Source organism: Suricata suricatta, chromosome 16 (genome assembly GCF_006229205.1).
Source record: "Suricata suricatta isolate VVHF042 chromosome 16, meerkat_22Aug2017_6uvM2_HiC, whole genome shotgun sequence".
Classification (NCBI taxonomy): Eukaryota; Metazoa; Chordata; class Mammalia; order Carnivora; family Herpestidae; genus Suricata; species Suricata suricatta.
Window position 1 is genome coordinate 20033871 of NC_043715.1, and position 21094 is coordinate 20054964.

The 21094-nt window shown below is 39.8% G+C and overlaps 1 long non-coding RNA gene across 1 annotated transcript; it reads right to left on the reverse strand.

Moving 5' to 3' along the window:
* Positions 1–642: 642 nt before the first annotated feature.
* LOC115280698 lies at positions 643–20492 on the reverse strand. Its single transcript, XR_003903893.1, has 3 exons — positions 20290–20492; positions 19602–19756; positions 643–1078 (listed from the first exon to the last, which is right to left on the reverse strand). It is a non-coding gene; the product is annotated as an uncharacterized LOC115280698 (long non-coding RNA).
* Positions 20493–21094: the final 602 nt, after the last annotated feature.

Consider the following 21094-nt stretch of genomic DNA (forward strand, 5'->3'; position numbering starts at 1 on the left):
AAGCCGGAGCTTAACCAACTGAGCCACCCAGGCGCCCCCTTCATTGCTTATCTTAATAAATGGAACCCACATCCTCCCAGTTGTGCAATCCAGGATCCTGGCAATCCTTCTTTATTCATCTTTCTGTAGACATCATTCAATTACTCAAAAAGCTAATTATATACACATTAAGTATCTCTCAAGCTCAGACCATGCCCCACTCTGATTGTCTCCTCTTATATCTGCTGCTAGAGCTCCTTCTTAGGCTCTAATCTCTCATTTGTGTGACTGAAACACCTCTATCTTCCTTGACTCTTGTGTTTTACTCCTTTAGTCCATCTTTGACATGCGCTATCAGCTTATCTTTTCAAAACAAATTTCTAAACATTTTACTTTCTTACTTGAAATGCTTCAAATGTTTTCTACTACTTCTAAAGAGATAAATGTCCATGTGCCTTGCTATTACCATGCAAATTCCTTTCTTCTCTGCTTTATCCAGCATTGGATCATTTTTCACCACTGATTGATACCTGTGTTATTTCAACCTGTGTGCCAGAAATGGAATGAAGAAAAAAGAGGGTATCAGACAATGAGATCACACAGATAGTGGAAAGTGGATCATTTGGGCCTTGCAGGCCACGGGAAGGGTTTTAATGTTATGTTTTAAGTGGCGTGGGGAGTCAATTATAATTTTTGAGTATAAAACCATCATTCTAGTTGATGTATTGGGAATAGATTGTACATAGTCAAAGATAGAATCAGGGAGACTGACTTAATCTTGATGACAGAAAATGAGGCCCTAGACCAGGGTGATGGCATTGAGTCTGGTGGGATGTGGCTGGATTCCTGCTGGATTCTGAAGGTAGAGCCAACATGATGACATGAAGAAGGACACACAGAATGATGGGAGTGAAGAGTCATTCTGAAGATTTTGACATAAACCATTGGTAGGTGGAGTTGCCATCACTGAGAAAAGGAAGGGGATGAGATTCAGTTTAAACCTGTTAAGGTTAGAGATATCGGTTCAATATTTGTGTAGCGATGGTAGTGATCTTGCAAAGGCTTCTTGTTCCTCAAGACTCAGCTGAATTGTCAACTCCTGTAAGAACCCGTAAGCAGAAATAGGTCATTTATCTCTAGTTTCCCACTACATAAGTATATTCTTACGTATATATATTCCTACTACTATATTCACAAATTTAAAGTTTTTGAATACTTGAATCAATGAATGAAAAATTGAATGAAAGTAAAACTTTCATTTTCAATGTGAGTACTAAATGAGATAAAGCCACCAGCATAATGTCTGCAGAGAGCAACTCTGCTCATGGTCACATTCTTCCTGGAGTGGCTCACATCCAATGTCTCACTGAGATGGGACTATAAAGGCTAGGCTATTTCAGTTCAGTGGTTACAAAGCTAACGGGCCATTTTAACTACAGGAATTCCAACGAGATTCGTCAAGACTGATACCGAGCCAGCATTTCAGCTTGACATCTCACTTTGCCCAATCCTGCTTCCTTCCTCCTTCTCCCACATTTGTTGATGCCAAGAGCACGTCCCAACAAATACTGTCTTCCTGGAGAAATGAGCTTACAAAGTCAGTATCAAGAGTGGTCTGAGATGGCAGTGGGTAAAGTGGTACTTTGGACCTAGATCACCAGCTGCCTGGCTGGCACGGAGAACTTAACAGTGGTAAGCAGAACACAGGTAGCTCCTGGCACAACCTGGCAGTCCAATCACTAAACTTTTGCTCATGGTGAATGGGGATTGTACACTGTTAAAAAGAAATGCATTAGTTCCTGCAGCATATTGGGCTCTGATTAAAGTGGGGGATATAATAACCATAATCACAGTAGAAGATGGGAAGTTCCTCTTCCTAAACAAACATGGCAAATGCTGAGAGTGATTAATGGACAATAAAAAGCCAGAGGACATCCTTGGCAGTGTTCAAAGAGGTCCTCATTTCCTGAAATTAGATAGCAGAGAAACCTAAGCAATATAAGGGGGCCAGCATCTATTTAGCAACATAACTTAAAACTAGCAATAAAATGGAGCAAAAATAGTCTTTTCAAAAAAATGGTGCTGTAACAACTGGACATCTACATGCAAGGAAAAAAAAAAAGAATCTGGAAATGGGTTTCACATCCTTTACAAAAATGAACTCAAATGCTTATATACCTAAATGTAAAATACAAACTGTAAAACTCCTAGAAAATAAGAGAATACTTAGATAAGAAAATTCTAAAATGAATTTTTTAGATACAACACCACTCATAAAAATAATAATTGATATGCTGGGCTTCATTAACATTAAAACCTCTATTCTGTGAAAGGCAGTATCAAGAGAACAAAAAGTAAAGCCATAGGTTGGAAGAAAATATTTTTGCAAAAGCCATATTTGATCAAGGACTGTTATCCAAAATAGTTTTTAAAATGCCAAAACTCTTAAAACTCAACAATAAAGATAAAGAACCTGATTAAAAATGGGCCAAAGATCTTAACAGACACTTCACCAAAGAAGATAAACAGAAGGCAAGTAAGATTACAAAAAGATGCCTCTCATCATATGTAAATAGGGAATTAAAAATTAACACAAAAAGATATTACAACACACCTACTAGAATGACAGAGAGCACAAAACACTGATAACATCAGATGCTGACAAGGATGTGAGCAACAAGAAGTCTCATTTATTGCTGTTGGAAGATGGTTTTATGCTTTTTTAGAAGACTAAACATATTCTTATGATCCAGAAATCACATTCCTTGGTATTTACCCAAAGAAGTTGAAAACTTAGGTCCATGCAAAAACTTGCACATGGATGTATATAGCAGTTTTATTCCTAATTCTCCCAAATTAGAAGCAACCAAGATATCCTTCAGTTGGTGAATAGCTTAATAAGCTGTGAGGCATCCAGAAAACTGGAATATTATTAAGCGCTAAAAAGGAATGAGTTGTCAAGCTGTGTAAAGACCTGGTAGAAATTTAAATGCATATTACTAGTGAAGGAAGCCAATCTAATAAGACTATACATTGTGTGTTTCCAATTATATGACATTCTGGAAAAGGTAAAACTATGGAGACAGTAAAAAGATGAATGGTTCTCAGGGGTCTGGGCAAGGGGAGATGAACAAGCAGAGCACACAGAACTTTTAGGGCAGTGACAATACTCTGCATGATACTATAATGACGGATCCATGCTATTAAACATTTGCCCACAATCATAGAATGTACAACACCAAGAGTGAACTCTAACGTAAACTATACACTTTAGGTGATTATGATGTGTTGAGGTAGTTTCTTCAGTTGTAACAAGTGTTCCACTTTAGTAAGGCATATTGATAATGCGGGAAGCTATAAACATGTGGGGGTAAGAAGTGTATGGAAAATATCTGTACCTTCCTCTTAATTTTACTATGAACCTAAAGCTACTCTCGTTTTTTTAATGCTTTTTGTTCATTTTTGAGAGACAGAAAGAGACAGTGCGAGCAGGGGAGGGGCAGAGAGAGAGGGAGATACAGAATCTGAAGCAGGCTCTGGGCTCTAAGGTAGCTGTCAGCACAAAGCCGGATGCGGGGCTCAAACCCACAAACTGTGAGATCATGACCTGGGCCAAAGTCGGATGCTTAACCAACTGAGCCACCTAGGTGCCCCGAACTTAAAGCTTCTCTAAAACAAACACACACACAAACAAACAAAAACCACAATGTGACATTTCTGCTATGCAAAGTTCATAACACTGGCTGGGGAAAAAATGGAATGGGAACATCTAGGTTGATGAACCTGAAAATCTTGATTTCCCACATTTCCCTGAATCATCTACTGCATTTGCAGTAGTGGTCCCCCTTTCCTGTTTAAAAGCTAGCACATTCTCTTTCCTTGAAGCTAATTTAGAGACCTCTCCTCCAAAAGATAACAATGGTTCCTAAGGATGTTCCTTCATTCCCTTCATGGACACTCGATCTGTAATCAGGTTAGGTTGCCTCATAGTACAGCTTTAGATACGCTGAATATAATAAAAAAGGCAAAAGACCATTCCCTAAAGGAACTCCAAGCATATAACAATAGCAAGAATTGGGTAGAACATACAGAGTTGGATTCTGAGTTTGCTTAACCAAGGAGTTTGTTCGCTTTTAGTTCCAGAACTCCTTGTAGGATTAGTTTTGCGCATGCATCACAGCTTGACTTCTTCCTTTTCTGAATCCTTTCCCACCCTTCCAGGGATCAATTCCAAGGGCATTCCCTAATCAACATCATGCATACTAACCTCCATCTCTGAACCCAACCTATTACACACATAATGAAATCTTTGTAAATTGACTCTAAACAACCCACTCAAGTACAAAATGTATACTGTAGGGATACATCTTCTTGTCCAAACCACAAAAGACCTCATAAGACCTTTCTGAGAATAGAATTGACAGCCTCAGAAGTCGAGAGAGTCCTGTCACATGAGCAACTCCAGCAGTCAGATAGCCAAGTGGAGGGAAGGTGACATAAGGGAATTTTATATTTAGAAAAACTAAACTAGAAAAAAAAATAAACTTCTTTAGTTAACACAATTAGCCTTCAAACTTTATGAAAAGGGCTGCTGAAGTTGAAGCAGGTCATAGGACTTGGAACTTCACTTACTTCGCCTTCCTTTTCTTTCCTGTGACTCTCCTGATTCATTTTGGGGGAACCTTAGGGTTCCACAGAGCACACTTTGAAAATTACTGGAGTAGATGCCCTCATGGCTTTCTTCCAGTCTTGCAATTTTATGGATTTATGATTTAGTGCAAAGTGACTCATCAGTAAGACTGGAAACAAAACAGTATTGCATGGGTATATTTGCTATGCCCTAAGCATTAGAATTGTCTTAATTAGTAATTCATATATTCAGCATATGAACTATGATATAATCACATGTTTAAACATGCAATCATTTCTCAACTTGATTGTAATAACTTGTCTGTAATAAAAAGAGGTCCCCTTCATTGCTACGTTGAGTAAATGTTAAATTAATCATGGACCCATGCCAAATCTCTTAAAAAAAAGCAGAAAATAAATTGCTTTTCCAAGACCAAATCATGCTGCCTCTCTTCCAAGAGCATTTTTGTAATTACTTCTTTGATTACCCAAGTGATAATATCGAGATGGATTCTTAACCTTTATGCCAAACCTTTGTGTGCAAATACATTGGAAAAGATGGCCAATGATTCAATGCTCCATGCAAGGGGGCAACCCTAAGCACTGCCTGACTTCTGTAACAGACTGAATGGAGCCTCTGATGGAAAGATGAGATAACAAAGGGAGAAATCTTGGCAGGAAAATTACTTTCCTTTGAATCCTAATGGCAATCTTGAAAAAGCTAAGATTTCACATAGAGGTTGTTTCACATGTGAAGCGATTCAAAAGTAATACAAAATTCACTGCAACAAGTAGCTGTATGGGAATACAATATATAGATGCATGCCACGTGCAAGAAAACTCATTAAAATCAACTGTTTTAGTGACTTCACAAATGTTCAGATAGTTCTCAAGGAAGTTCTTTAACATCTTAGAGAAGTAGAGTTATGGGTTTTAGAAGGAGGGAACTTTCACATAATCGAATCGATCCACCTGTTTGTACAGATGAGGAAACTGTCATGGAGAAGTACTCTGCTAAGATGGATAGCCTTCCTCTAGAATGTGGTGTATCCACAGAATTCAAGCTATTATTATTATTATTCTGTGTTCTCTATATGAAGATGACATGGTTTAGGTGGAAGCAGAGGCAGCTGTACTTACTACCATCATTCCCAATGACCCCCAGGGGAAACTGCACTTTTCATCTCTGAAACTCAGAGCATGACAGGGTTAGAGGGCCCAGTCAGCAGATTAACCCTTGAGATAATCCCATGAGACTCAACAACTCCCACACTGCGCTATGAGTTATGGCTGTCACTTGGGCACTTTGGGCTATTTGTGTCCAGTGACTATGAGGCATTAAGAAAATAAACATCTTGTCAGGAGTAGTTGATCCTGATCAGCAGTAGGATATAGGCTACTGACACACCATGGTGGTAAGAGGGATATCTATGGAACTCAGATAACCTATTTGGGTGCCTCTTGGTTCCTTCTTGCCTATTTGCGATAGAGAATGGACAGGAGCAAAGACTCTGCCTGAGAAGGGTATAATCATAAGGAGCTCAGATGAGGTTTAATTTATCAGGTAGCTGAGCAAGAGGGGGAATTTAGAATAGATAGTTGAGGGGAGAGAAAATGAGTACCAGTTATAGCCCTGAGAAGGACTACAGCAACAAGGACTGTAATTCATCTGGGCAGTCTCCACCTTCTAAGTGTCTTCTCAGAAAGGGAGGCCCCCCCACCTCCAGATCCTTTGATATTTTTGCAGAAGAGTCATGCAGCACCACGGGTAAACTGTGACAGTTTCAGAAATGCACTGCTCTGCTTCCACTTCAAGAAAGGACTTGCTTCCATCTGGGAAGCAAGTGGTTAGCTGACAGTCTCAATGTGTTAACTCCTCCAGGGTCCGCCTCTTCTTTTGAGCTGAAATCACACTCTTTTTGGAGTGTTCTCTGAGTAATGACTAAGCAAAGAGTGGTAACAAAGGCATAGCCATTTCCACTCAATGCAGTCTTCTCTTTGGGCTATTAGATTTGCACCTTGGTTTGAGGCTCTTTTTGCTCAATTCTGCTTCTACCTGTTTCTGCTATTTCTCAACAAAATTTTTGTGTTCCCAGATTTTCCTCAGTGTCTCCTTTATGCCATAGTAGCTAAGGTCAGGTCTCTCTCTTCTCCACCTTCTAGACATCTGTAACTGGTTGAATAAATTAGGTATGATCTACTCAGCAGAACAAATGTTCATAGAGCACAATTTGAAATTTGCTGGAGTAAATGTGCTCTCTCTCACAGCTTCCTTTCAGTCTAGTGATTTTAAGGATTTATCTAAAAGCAATGCCCTAGAATGAAGGTGGAGGAGATCTCAAACCACATCATTCTACTCTCCTGGCTCAACCACCACTAACAGAATACTTTATTTTCTTATGGCTTCTCTTGCTTAAGGTTTCCATGGTACGAGTCTCCAGATTAAATATGGGCAAATCCATATGCAGCAAGATATTAGCCTTGGAAGTAACCAGAACCAGGGATAGAACTTTCAATCAACTATTATCGAAGCAGAGTTAAAGGGGGAAAGCTGTGAGATTGGGTCAGAGAGTAAAGTGGACAAGGTTTAGATCCAGATGGGCTTAAATGCTTTGCTGAAATTGCTTCCCTGCCCAGAAGAGGTGAATTGGGCACAGGGAGGCTATTTAGAAAGGCATTTCATTAAACCAGGGAATAAATTATGGGTGCCTGATGAAAGACAATAGCAGTGAGAATGAAAAGAAAAAATGTGGGATAGGAGACATGCTAAAGAGGTAAATCAGCAAAACTAATGACCACCAAAATAGCAGTTGGATGATGTGGGAGTGACGGGGGCATGAATGAGAAACAAGAGTGTATCATAGACTCAGGTTTGGGGTGTATAAGAAGAGAAGGCTGACCGAGAAGATATTAAGTTGGGTTTTCACCACGTTGATTTTGAAGGACTGTTATATCTTGATGGAAGTAACAATGGTTCTTGCAGGCATTGACCCTCCAGGGCAGTTGGTGTTTGGTATTCTTTGAGTTAACACCTAACTGCAGTTATAATATGTGTCAGCCTTTGCTCCACAACTGGATTGGCATTGACACTCTGTGTATATATGTGTATTCCCTGTAATTTGGAACACATTTTCCAGCCTTCATTAAAAGCACTACAAAATTTGATGAAATGAAGCAGTTCACAGATGGGGGGGTTGGGGAAAGAATAAATGTATTTTATTTATAAGGAGACCCAAATGCCTTCTTAGAATTAAGGCCAATTTTCTATGCATTTTAATGAACCATTCCAAATGTTGATACATGGACAGCTGCCCCTCAATTAGACTTGTCCATACGTGGTTTCTGAATTGAAATGGACTTTACAGACAACTTAAAAGAAGTTGAGCTTTTCATAACATAGATGGAATATTTATTTAAAAGTTTTCTAGGGGCACCTGGGAGGCTCAGTGAGTTGAACATTGTACTCTTGATTTTGGCTCAGGTTATGACCTCACAGTACGTGAGTTCAAGTCCTGCATAAGGCTCTGCATCAGAGCTGACAGCTTGAAGCCAGCTTGGGAGTCTCTCTCTCTCCCTCTCTATCTGTTCCTCTCTCACTCATGCTGTCTCTTTCAAAATAAATAAATAAACTAAAAAAAAGAAATAAAAAAAGTTTTCTAATTTATCCTTATCTATTTTAAGGATCTGTTGAACATCACTGTTGATTGTTACTTACCCAACTTGTACTGAGCACGTCTATTGGGGTTTGCCACCACAAAGGACAGCCCACTTCACTGGGTAACTGTAGTTGTTAGAAAGGTTTCCTTGGGTTGAACTAAGATTGTCACTCCTGACATGTCTCATGACTGTTGCCATTCTTCCCTCTTACATATAACCTTGTGTCTCATGTTTGAAGTCAGCCCACCTTTACCCTTGACTTGTCTATTTTCAAGGTCAAATATCTCTCATTTCTTATTGCCTTTGTTAACTAACTTTCAGTTCTCAACACTTTTGTCCTCAAATTAGCCAGTCTTCATTTTTTAAATGTCTAAGTATTCCTAGTTTTAATCATAAATTTCCTTCTTTAACTTTTTGAGCAACTTTATTGAGGCATATTTTACATAAAATAAAAGGTCCCCATTCAAATGTGCATTACAAGTGAGTTTTAACACGTATACACGCACACATGAGCACAGCTACAATCACGATATGGAAAACCTGTACCATCCCCAAGGTTCCCCAGGGCCCCTCTACAGTCACCTCTAGCCCTTACTTGAGGTAATGACTGATCTCGTTTCTATTCTTGTAAGTTAGTTTTGCCTGTTTGTGAAGTTCATGTAAAAGGAATCATTCATTATATAGTCTTAGACTTTGCGTTCGTTCAACATGTTCCTTAGATTCATGTGTTACAAGTATCAATTGTTCTTTTTTTAAAAATTTCTGAATAGTATTCCTTGGAACTGTAACACAACTTGTACAATAATTCACCTGTTAGTGGGTATTTGCAGATAAATATATGATGGCTTCCACTCTGAGACTATTATGAGTAAAAGTGGAAAGACCATTTACGTACACGTTTTGGTGTGAACATATGCTTCATTTCTCTTATTTATTAAAAAATCCAGGGCTAAAACTGCAGGGTCATCCTTCGATTTTTAAAATACAGGAACAGGGCCCATTAAATAATGCATTTCCTAATAATAAGACAATCTTTCTCTCTCCAAGAGATGTCTAAACTACTTTCAATGGCAATATGGTATGGATGCCTATATAAATATTCTCTTCAGAAAAGCATTCAGTTTTGAAATCAGACAGACCTGAGTGTGAGGCTCAGCTCTGCCACTGATTAGGTGTGATCTTTGGCAAGTTACTTAATTTCTCTAAACCTCAGTTCTTTGCATCTGCAAAATGGAGAGAACAGAAATACCTGCCACAGAGTTTGTTGTGAGCACCGTAGTGAGATTAAAAAAAACTGGAAAGCATTTATCCCAAAGTCTAACACATAGTAAATACTAAATGGCTAAATATACACAACACAGTAAGACTCAGAATGGGTTACAAAACGGGTTGTCTACAAATCACTGTATGAAACATGGAGGCTGGTCTCAACACTGAAGAATGCCATGAAGTATTAAAATCATTCTTTTTCGGGGCAGCTGGGTGGCTCAGTTGGTTAAGCATCTGACTTTTGATTTCGGCTTAGGTCACGATCTCATGATTGGTGAAACCGAGTCCCACATCAGTCTCTGCACTGACAGCTCAGAGCCTGCTTGAGATTCTCTCTCTCCATCTCCCTCTGCCACCCTTGCCCCCCAACACACACAGGCACACATGCTCTCTAAACAAATAAACAAACAACCATTTAAAAAAACATTATTTTTCAAAGGCAAGGAGGAGGGAGGGGGAATAGCAGCTTTTATGCAATGAAACTTACAGTTTACCTACAAAATAAGATTTTATTTTCCCCTGAGAAACATTGCTCCAGTAGAAGTTTCCTATTTGAGTCCTAATAAAATATCTCACATTACTGAGCACTTTCTCAATTACTGTAGCTTGAACAAAGCACCACACATTAGCCTGAAAGGACCTCAATCAATACTAGTTTGGATTGCTTAAAGAGGTCACTGGCAGAATCAGCTTAAAAAAATAAAAAGGCAAGGGAATTTAACACAATTTAGCAATTATTCCTGGGGCTCTCACTCATAATTGGAAGCTTAGATGCCGTTGTAAACAAGCCTCTTAAAGATGACTTTTAAAAAGAAATAAAGTAAGCAGTGACATCATGGAGGTCAGAAATACATGCTAGGAGGAAGAACAGAGAAACACAATAGAAAAACATATTACAGAGTGGTCACTGGAAGCAAGAGGCATCATCATATAGGGGCTCAGAATCTCTGTCTTTTAGGTGACCTTGATAAAAGTGAAAATTAAATGTTGTGAAGTACTGGGAGAATGGCACAAAAATACTAATCTTGAAAAGGATGAGAAGAGTCTGATGCTCATTTGAATGATAAAAAGAATCCATAACTGAATTAATTCATTCAAGAACTTAGGTTGATGCTTGACGTCTCCTTGGATTCTCCACATTGGGAAAAAATGAAGATCGACTTATATTTGGACATACAGGGTATTGCTGATCCTACTTTAGTGACAGTAAATGTATAACAACCTTGGTAGGTACAAGCCTGTGAATTAGGGACCACTGAGTCTTTTTTCAAAGAGAAAGGAGCTGTCTCTCTGCAGGCTATGACTTTGATCATATGGAGGCCATTGCCAATTGAAGTGAGCAATGCCAGACAGTGTGTTTTCTAAGTTTAAAGAAAGTATCCATTTTGTTTGCAGCAGGAGGGAGAGGGAAATGACCCATGAACAATGCTGTATTTTTGTAGCCTGGGGCAGAATTAGTGAGTAAAGTGAGGCTTAAATTGCCAGCAGCACTACTATTTCAAGGCTTCAGAAATTATTTCAGGACTTTGATAATACATTTAAAATATAAACTGATGACAATATCAAAGGTGTCCCCCACACCCTGCTGGTGTGTATGGCTGTGCGCCTATGTATGTGCCTGTATATTTATAGGTGTTTGTGTATGTATTCATGCGTGTGTAATTTTTGACAACAGTCTTGAAGATTTCAAAGAGAGAAAGAACAAAATATTGGCATAATTTAAGGCCATTTGCGTCATAACGTACAATCATAAGCTGAAGTTTTTGCCCAAATATGGGAGTTTTTAAAGTAATAAAATATGCCAAACTGGTATCTCTCAATGAAAAGAGTAGTTTTTGGTGAGGTTATTAAAATTACTGCCAAGCATGAATACAAGTGCCAAAAGCAATACAGTAGAATCTCAATTTGAGATTGAAAGGGTGGCAGACACTGTGTGAGGTGACTGACCTGTTACCTCAACTCAGAAAGTCCTTAGACGTTATTCTTGAACTCATTAGGTGTTATTCTCCTTGAATTAGAGATAAGAGACATTAATTTCAGAAAGGTGACTTATTCAAGGTCACACAGTTGTGGGGATGGAACCAAAAGTCATATCTGTGTGTACCCAAATACTGCATTCCTTCAAACAGTTGAGAGACAGAGAGACAGAGAGAGAGACAGAGAGAGAGAGACAGAGACAGAGAGGAAGAGAGAGAGAGAGAGAGAGAGAGAGAGAGGCCTTGTTTGTTTCATGATACTTTAATCTCGAGGCCAGAACAGCTTTGAGCACATAGTAAGGGCTCGATAAATATTCTTGATTAATATTTATTCAGTGAAGGACATTACCTCCCCAAATGCATATATCTCCTCTCTGTTCCCCATCTCCTCAAGAACATTCCCCCCTCATTAATTACAATACACACCCCACACCCTACATGGTTTGACTTCGTAAAAAATTGATTGGCTGGGTTGCTTCTTTAACAATCACACTCAGTGAAGGGGCCCCTAGCTGTAGAGACAGTTTGACAGAGCAGGCTGCCTGATTTAAAATAAGATATATCTCCTAAGGAATTGTATAAAAATTAAATAAATCTTAATGTTTGTTTCAAATAAGTGTAGGTCAATAGTGTCCAAAATTGCTGCTAGATAAACAGAAAACCACTGAAGGTAAGAGCAGAAAAGACCCTTAGATCAGCTGTCAACAGTCTTCTCTCAGATTACAATCACAGCCTGTGCCACTGGGCTCCCTAAATCCACCCTGACCCTTCCAGTTCTCTTTCGTGACTGTAGTTGAAGTGATTTTTTTAAAATAAACATTTATTTATTTTTGAGAGACACAGAGAGACACATCACAAGTAGGAGAGGAGCAGAGAGAGACACACACAGAATGTGAAGCAGGCTACAGGCTCTGAACAGTCAGCACAGAGCCTGACAAGGGGCTTGAACTCACAATGAGCCATGAGATCATGACCTGAGCTGAAGTCAGATGCTTAACCAACTGAGCCACCCAGGTGCCCCAAAGTGATTTTCTTAAAAAATGCACTTAAGTTAATTTCAGCTTCCTGCTTGAGATACCAGCAGCATCTCCTTGCTCTTATAATAAAATCCTTTTCTTAGCTCACAAGGCTCTGAATGTCAAAGGAGATACAGGAGTCAGCTTTCACACCTCAAAGCCCATGTTTCAGTGTACCCCAGGGCCTTTGTACATGCTGTCCCTTCCTGTTTTGGGATATCTCACACTTTTACCTCATTAATGCTACTTGCCCTTTAGATCTCAACTACAGGTTCACACTCTCAAATAAGAGTTCTCTGACCCCTTACAGAAAATCAGGTTTGGTTTGCAGCTTTGTGGACTCCTGTCCCTTCACCTCAGTTGACTTATCTCAGTTTGCTTTTATATATCTACTTCCATGAGCATGGCACTAGTGCTGGTCTCCCCTACTCAATGGCCACTTTCATGACAAGAGTGGTTCTGTTCTTGTTCACCTCTGTATCCCCTGCTAAGGACTCACCACATAGTAGTGGTCAATAAATACCAAAGCAGTTCGTGCCAATTCTCAATCTCGTTTTCATGGCAGTGCATCTTGATGGAGTTCTTTGTGGAAACACCCTACAGTTGCCCCATGGGGACTGTGAACCCGAACAGTGCACATAGGCTAAGTTGAACCTGAATAACGATGCACCCAGTGGACAGCCGGCACTGAGAGGAAGACTCCCGGGGTTAGGATGGATCAGTTCTGAACCCAGAACTGCAAAATGTCCCCTAACTAATGAGAGTGAGTTGAAATTTTAGATAAGGAAGAAAGCCATACCTGCAGAAGAAAAGCAATGTCAAAAGTCAAGCTCTACAGCCAATGATGAAGTAATAAGAAATTAATAAATAAGCCATCACCATTATCAGCAGCAGAAGTTGTGGCCACATAAACATCATGTTTTATTATCATCCAGTTGAGAGTTCCACAATCTGAGAAGGTGGAGATAGATCAGGAATTGGCATGCAGGATGAGCTGGAACGTTAGATCAAGTACTAACACTACAAGTAGTCTGTGGGGTATGAAGTCTCGCCCATCATTTGTGCAGAGGCAGCTGTGTGGTAAAAACACTAGACTGCAAAGTATGAACATAGTTCATTGGACTTCTTGAGACCTGGTTTTAAGTTCTGTCTCTGCTCCTTACTGGTGACCTGAGACAAGTTCCTTACTATTTTGGAGCCTCAGTTTCACCAACTGAAAAATGGGGATAGTAACACTTCTGACTTCTTAAGGTCATTTAGAGAATTAAATGAAGTCATTCATGGAAAGTGCTTTCTATGAGTCTAACCCATGATATGTAATCAATAAATGATAATTGCTATTACTAAAAAGCAATTTTGTCAAAAGTCAAGCTCTACAGCCAATGATGAAGTAATAAGAAATTAATAAATAAGCCAATAAGGAAGATGTAATAGATTCCAAAATGGTTAGAAATAAATAAGGAGATACATATGTAACACTGAGATTATTCTTTCCATTTTTCCTTTCTGAGCTTTGGGAAAAAGAATACCATTCTCTATAAAACAGTGTTGTACAGAGATACAAATTAAGAATGGTTGGCCCATTTCAGGATTTTTGAAAGAATAGTTCAGGGACACTTCAAGGTGAACTTGCAAAAAAATAGAAAATAAAGTCCATGGTCAGCAAGGAAGACAGGAAGAAAGAAGAAAGAAAAGGAAGGAAGGAAGAAAGAAAAAGAAAGGAAGGAAGGAAGAAAGAAAGAAGGAAAGAAAGAAAGGAAGGACAAAAGAAAGAAACAAAGAAAGAAAGATACAAAGAAAGAATGAAACAAAGAAAGAAACAAAGAATTTTCAAATAAATATTAAGGGCTCCGAGAAACCTTAGAACACAAATTCTATCACTCTCTGTTTAAATTACTTAATCACAGTACCCTTTCTTTGTTATCATAATTAGCATGCCAATGAGTGCATTTGGTGAACTGCTTATGTATCCCATTCTTTTCCATTTGACAGATGAGGGAACTGGGCCAAAGAGAGGCCAGTTATATGTTTTCCCTAAATGTAATGTTTGAATTAGAAAGAAATATGGAGCTATAACCAACCATATGTGAGAATGAGAAAATGTGTAGCATGAAAAGCACTGCTGATTCACTGGGGGACTTATTATTCTTGCCTAATAAAAAATCTATACTTTTACTTTTCTAATTTTCAATTTGGGGCATGGATAGGACATCGGACCAAAAACAATAAAGACGTATTCTTAAACCAAACTCCCTTTAGAATTTTTAGAGTATAATTTTGTCAAGATTTAAATACACTAGAAGAGTGATACAGGTAAACATAAAAAAATATTCTCCTTGTTTCTTTTTATAATAAATCAGATGGATGATACCCATGGGGATTCAGATATTGGAGTGCATGGCAGATGATATTTTCCAAAAATGGCCACAACAAAATTTGCAGTTCTGTATATTCTTCTAGAGCCTTGCCATTCCCCATCGATAGCTGGAGACTACTTCTCTTCCCTTAAATCTCAGAGGGGCCCTACCAGAGTACAGCTTCAACCTGTCTTCCTCCCAGGGAAGACATGGCCACCATATTGGGAGGAAACAAAGGCCGCATGAAGAGGCAACTTGTCGATGTTTCAGCTGACTGTTTAAATGGTCTCATAAAGAGATAAAGCTCCAATCCATAGCCACTACTCTGGTGTAGTGCTAGATGTTCGATGCCATCTAGATGTCATAAATTACTAGATATCATATTTGATACAGACAGCATCTCAGATAGATATGTAAGTGACAAAGCTTTTTTAGATTGATTCTAGTCCTAGCCTTCAAGATTCTGATATTATTGAGCAGAAACAACTCCACACAGTTGTGACGTGTTATGGTCTGTGAAACACATTATCTAGTAGTATGAAAAATGCTTGTTTTACACCCTTAACTTTTATGAAGTAGCTATAGCAACTGAAACAGGATAATTTGAAAAGGAAAAGGAGGGGAAGAAAACCGACTTTTAATCTATGCCTACTATGTTCTATTGGAGCTATTTGTAGTTAAATAACCCATTCAAACTATATAAATCCTACTTCCTTTGTATCAGGCATGTTTCTAAGTGTATTTATTTAACTATCACAACTCTAAGGGGGTAGTACATTGTCTCCATTTTCAGGTAAGACATTTTAGATGTGTGCCCTTCATTTGCCAGTATTGCTATATATGCATTGCTATCTTGCATATATGCAATGATCATCATGTACTCTGCTCAGATGTGTGTCTGTAATGTGCATACCATAGTAGTTACTATGTTTCCCGAGAAGACTTGGTATTTCTATTCTTTTCATCTCTCCAAACATACCCTGTTACAGTCTGAGAGATAATGATCATAGGGTCCAGCCAGGGTTGGTATTTCTCTGTATTCCCATACCGGCATCTGCAGTATATACCTGATAGCAAGCTAAAGAAGTGCTCCAAGTCACAGCATTTCACACCTAAATGGCTCCACTTAATAGTACCTTGTACCTGATTTACCTTAATCTCAAGATAAAACCTCACCTTTCCCTCTGGATTATGTTCCATATACTTACCATGATTTTCTCTCAGATTTGGCAGTCCAACAATAGGTTTTATCTATCCAATGCCTTTACTCTTTTGGTTTGAGTCAATTCATTCCTTCAATAATCACTCATGAAATGCAACCTATATCTTGGTGTATTAGTAGAAAATAGAACATCTCTTAACCTTGAAGCATATGCTCTCCTGACTCACTCTGATTTCAGCATCGTGCTAAGACAGGCTGTGTTTCTACCCTGATTCAACTCAATACCCAAAGAACTAACTGAAAAATACCCTGCAACATTTTAGAACAGAAAATATGGGACTTAAGTCATTTTTCATGTCAGACTGCCTGGGTGTAAATCTCAGAATTGCCTTTTATCAGCTGTGATTCCTGAAACAGGTTACTTAACATTATTCAGTCTTCAGGCTTTCAATATATAAACCAGGTATAATAATTTGTCTCATAAAGATGATGGAAGTATTATATGAGGCCATCTATGTAATGGGTATAATTTAGTTCCTCCTGTATGTCAAGTACTCAGTGCCTGCTTGGGATGATAATGTCTGCCTTTCATGCACACCTTCACCCTGGGTACTCATGGTTCCTAAGGTGAGTCTTGAGTCAGATATCACTTTTCCCATTTTCCACTCTCTTCCGTGGTCATTCTTACATTTGGCTTTGGGCCTTCCAATTTGTCTTGGCAACAGGTATCCTTTTTAGGGTCAGCTTCAATTTTCCTCTCCTTAGGTTTACAGGACATTCCACAGGAGACAGATATTACAGGGTCAGTGACCTATAAATGGCTTTGCAGATGTCACCTGTTCAAACATGGGCATATCTGAGCTAGTGCAAAGTGATGTGGGATAAAACAGCCCAGGGAAGAGGCTAAGTCAGGTATAGCGAGTGCAGTGTCTAAGGTCATGATTCTGGAGACTGTGATCACATGCTATCTGCCTCCATTCCAATTCCACCTTTGCTGGTTACTGGTTTGATCATCTTGGGCAAGGTACCCAACCTCTTCAAGCCTTGGTCTCTTCTTGTATAAAATGAGCATAAGAATCACACCCTCCACTTGAGAATACTGTGTAGGTTGAGTTAATGCCTACAGTGTGCTTAGCAGTGCCTGGCGCATCCTAAGCATTTGTACTGTTCAAGTGTATTTGATGTCCTGCCATACCACCTTGGGTCCTTAACCAGCCCCACAGAGGTGTATTTGGTGCCAACAGCAGCTATCTATTCAGCTGTGGATTCAGCTGTGGCCATCTGGCAGGAGTGTCTGGGAGTGCTGGAGAGTGAGGTGGCTTCTGTGTGGGGATCAGCAGCATCTGCTTGTGGGAGAGAAGCTTTCCATGCCCTCTGGCATGTGCTCCTCTCATAAATTCTCCCAGAAATGGGGATGCAGCTGAGCCCTACCAGTCGTGGAAGCAGGCACACTCCCTTCTCTCAGCTTTATCTGTTTGGAGCTAGGGCCATAGCGCCACTTGGCTTGACATGTGGCTGCTGGCTTATAATGGCTTTCCCAGCAGAGTCCCTGCAGGCATCACAGTCATACTTTCTAGAGGAAGAGGGAGTCTATTGCTAAAAGATAGCCATGGAGAAAGGAATGTTTATTTAAACAGGTGTAGGTAATTTAATTTGCCTCTCTAAAGACATTCAATGACCCCTATGGTAAGCAGAATGGTTTATCAAATGTGTCCACACCCTAATCCCTAGATCCTGTGAGTGTGTTACCTTAATACCACAAGGGACCTTGTTGATATAATTCAGGATACTGTGGACTTTGAAACGGTGAGAGTAAACCTGGATTATCCAGGTGGCCAGGTCTAATTACCTAAGCCTTTAAAAAATGGAGAACTTTTGTAGCTAGAGGTACCAGTTTATACCAAGAAGGAAAAGTCAAGGGGATTCAAAGCATGAGAGGGACTTCGCCCCATTTGCTGGAAGTGATTCCTTGGCAAGCATAAGAAAAAAATGTGAACATCATCAATGAGCAAAGACAAGCCTCCTGCTGCTAACACCAAGGAAACAGGCATTTCAGCTCTACAACCACAAAGACTTGGATTCCTGAATGTGAATGAACACAAGGATAAGTCATTTTCCACAACCTGCAGGTAAGAACCCAGTCCATGTTCCACTGCTTTGACCTTCCCAAACCCTAATCAGAGTACCCAACCAACTTCACCCAGACTTCTGACTAACAAAACTGTGGGATAATAAATTTGGATTGTTTTAAGCTACTAGGTTCATGGTAATTTGTTACGGCACAAATGGGAGACAAATACAACTTAAAAAAAATAAGTAAATTTCACATTTTTTAACATGGTGTTAATGAAGGCCCGTCCAGGTCTCACTCTGATTTTCTCTAGGGCTTCATTCCGTACTACTCCCTGCAATGTCAAGCTCTCCTCTCCTCTCAAATCACCAGCTCTGACTGCCATTCTCAGGCCCTGACTTTTTCAAAGAGGACAGTCTTGGAATTTGGGACAGGGAATTCTTCACTGGACAGGACATTGTCCAGGCACTGAAAAGCTCTTTGTACCTTTGGCTCCTTGGGTCCTAAATACCAGTGGTGTTGCTCAGTCATTGTGAAAACAATTTAAAACAGTCTCCTGGGAGCACTCAGCTTGAGCATCACTGTTAGCAATGCATAAATACCCCACGAGTATGTTTTGAACAACTACTAAACTCCAGGAAGTCTTGTAATACTGGATAGTCTGAGTGAACCAAACAGAGCTCCTGCCTTGAAGGGAGTTACACTGTGATAGATTAAAAAAAATAAAAGTATAGAGCAACAGAACACTTCTAGCAGTTTCAAATGCAATAGAGGATGGAACAGGATGATTCAGTGGGGAGTGAAGGGAACAGTGCATGTGCTTTTTCCAGAGCAATCAGGAAAAACTTATCCATGGATGTTGCATTGAATTGAAACCTAATGTTGAACAGAAGTAGTCACCTCAAGGTTAAGAGAAAGAAAATCTCAAGCAGAAGCACTTTCAGAGCCCTAAGAAGTAGGAAGAGCTTGCTGTCTCTGAAGGCTAGAAAGGTCCCTGGAGCTGGAACAGAGTGACTAGTAAGTAGACAGGAACACAAAGAGATGTGGGAAGCAGGTTGAACCAGATCACACATGACATTGTAGGCTATGGAGGGAAATTAGTATTCTGGTTCAGTGGCCATCCATCAGGAGTTTTTTGTAGATACTTTTTTACACACAATTTCAAAGGTAAGGGGATAAAATAGTGGAAGAAGTTACCCTGTGTTAATGTAGTGAATTACCCTGCTTTCCCGGGCCAGTCTCATCTATCTATATTTCTATTCACATTCTTCACCCTCGATTACTTGAAGCAAATCCCAGGCACACTGAAATATCATCTCCAAATATTCCTATTTTGAAATCTTCTGAATACAACTGCTTTTTAGGCATAACATTAATGTCATCATTAATCTTCAGATGAACAAAAATCGTGTCATACCATCAACTGTACTGAAAGGTTTTAAGCAGAAAGATCAACTTGCCTGGTTCACCTTGTAGGAATCTCACCTTAGATCCTCTGTGGAGGGCAGTGTGCGAGGCAGGGGGTCCCAGCAGCTGGCAGTGGAGAGGCAGGGCAGGAGGCTGTGCAGTCATGGAGGTCAGAAATGATCACGGACTGGCCAGGGTGTCAGTGATGGGTGTTGATGGTTCAGATGTGGGCTCTGAAAGAGAAAGAGGGATTGAGGATGACCCCTGTGGTGTTGGTCTGAGTGACTTGGTAGATGATTGTGACAACCATAAACCAGGAAGGGTGTTTTTTTGGGAGGGGTTCTGGGTATTAATAATATTATAAGTCCTACAGGCATTTCCCCATGTGCCATGAACATTTTGCCTTCAATTCTCACTCCCACCTTCTCCCATACCACCACTTAAATTGTCCTGGATCATCTAGGCCAAGCTCACATGCTTTCTTTTCCTTTGACTCCTCATAGATTCCCTCAATTAACAGTTGATGCTTTTCTGGCTATATCTAATTAAAAAAAAACCTTAATAAATTCATGTGGTTAAAAATCTTAAGTAATGGTGAAAAACTTGTTACAGAAACCAACTTTGTCCACATTATTGCTCTTTGCCCAGGAGCAAGTTAGTCCCACTCACCAAGCAATTCTTCTCAGCACAAAATGAATGCATTTCTAGACCCCCTATCGGGTGGTTGGATAATACGAGATGTAACGAATATGAGGCTGTTTCATACCTATTAGAGATGACGCATCATAGCTGCCAGTGTCATCCTGATAATTGTTGTTTCACGTTCTTGCTCAAGAGGGGAGAGAGGCATTCCCCTGAGGTGGAACCACTTGTCCTGGGCTCCAAAGGCAATACAGCCAACTCTACACCCGCAGTGAGGATGTACTTCGGGAAACAACCACCGAGCTCTACACGGGTGAATAGCTCTTCAATGGCATTGGGCGGAAGGCTTGAACTTCATCCACTTCAGGTCTGAATTAACAAAGAACAGACATTACTTGAAGCTGAACTTTCATATTAGCCTAATGTATGTAAACAAGCTGTCTCTTCTGCTCCCTGACACACATCATGCCTGCCCCTCCACCTCACATACTTGGCAATGTGGAGGAGTGTTTGACCTGTCCCTTCAGTCATTAGGCTCTGTTTGGCTATTATTTAAGAGTTCAAGAGAAATCTCAGAACTTTACTATGCAGACATTTTTATCATGGCCACTCATAAATCCTAATTAGGCAGCTTGTAGCAGAGCTGCGAGAAGAAGCAGGATTTCTGTTTGTTCCCAGAGTCTCATTAATGACATGCCTTCACAATGGGTTACAGATGGAAGTGGTGTCTCCAAACAGGATTGTTAGCAGATGGGTGGAGAGTAGGGTCATAGGTTACTCTTGTCTCTGCTGCAAAGTTATGCAAAGGCAGAAGGCTGGGGACGAAGACTGGAAGTTGGGACACACAGGATCTCTCAGTGCTGATTTCTGACTCAGATCTGATTTTGAATCCAGCTTTTAATACCGACTACCTGAGAACCTTGGCAATG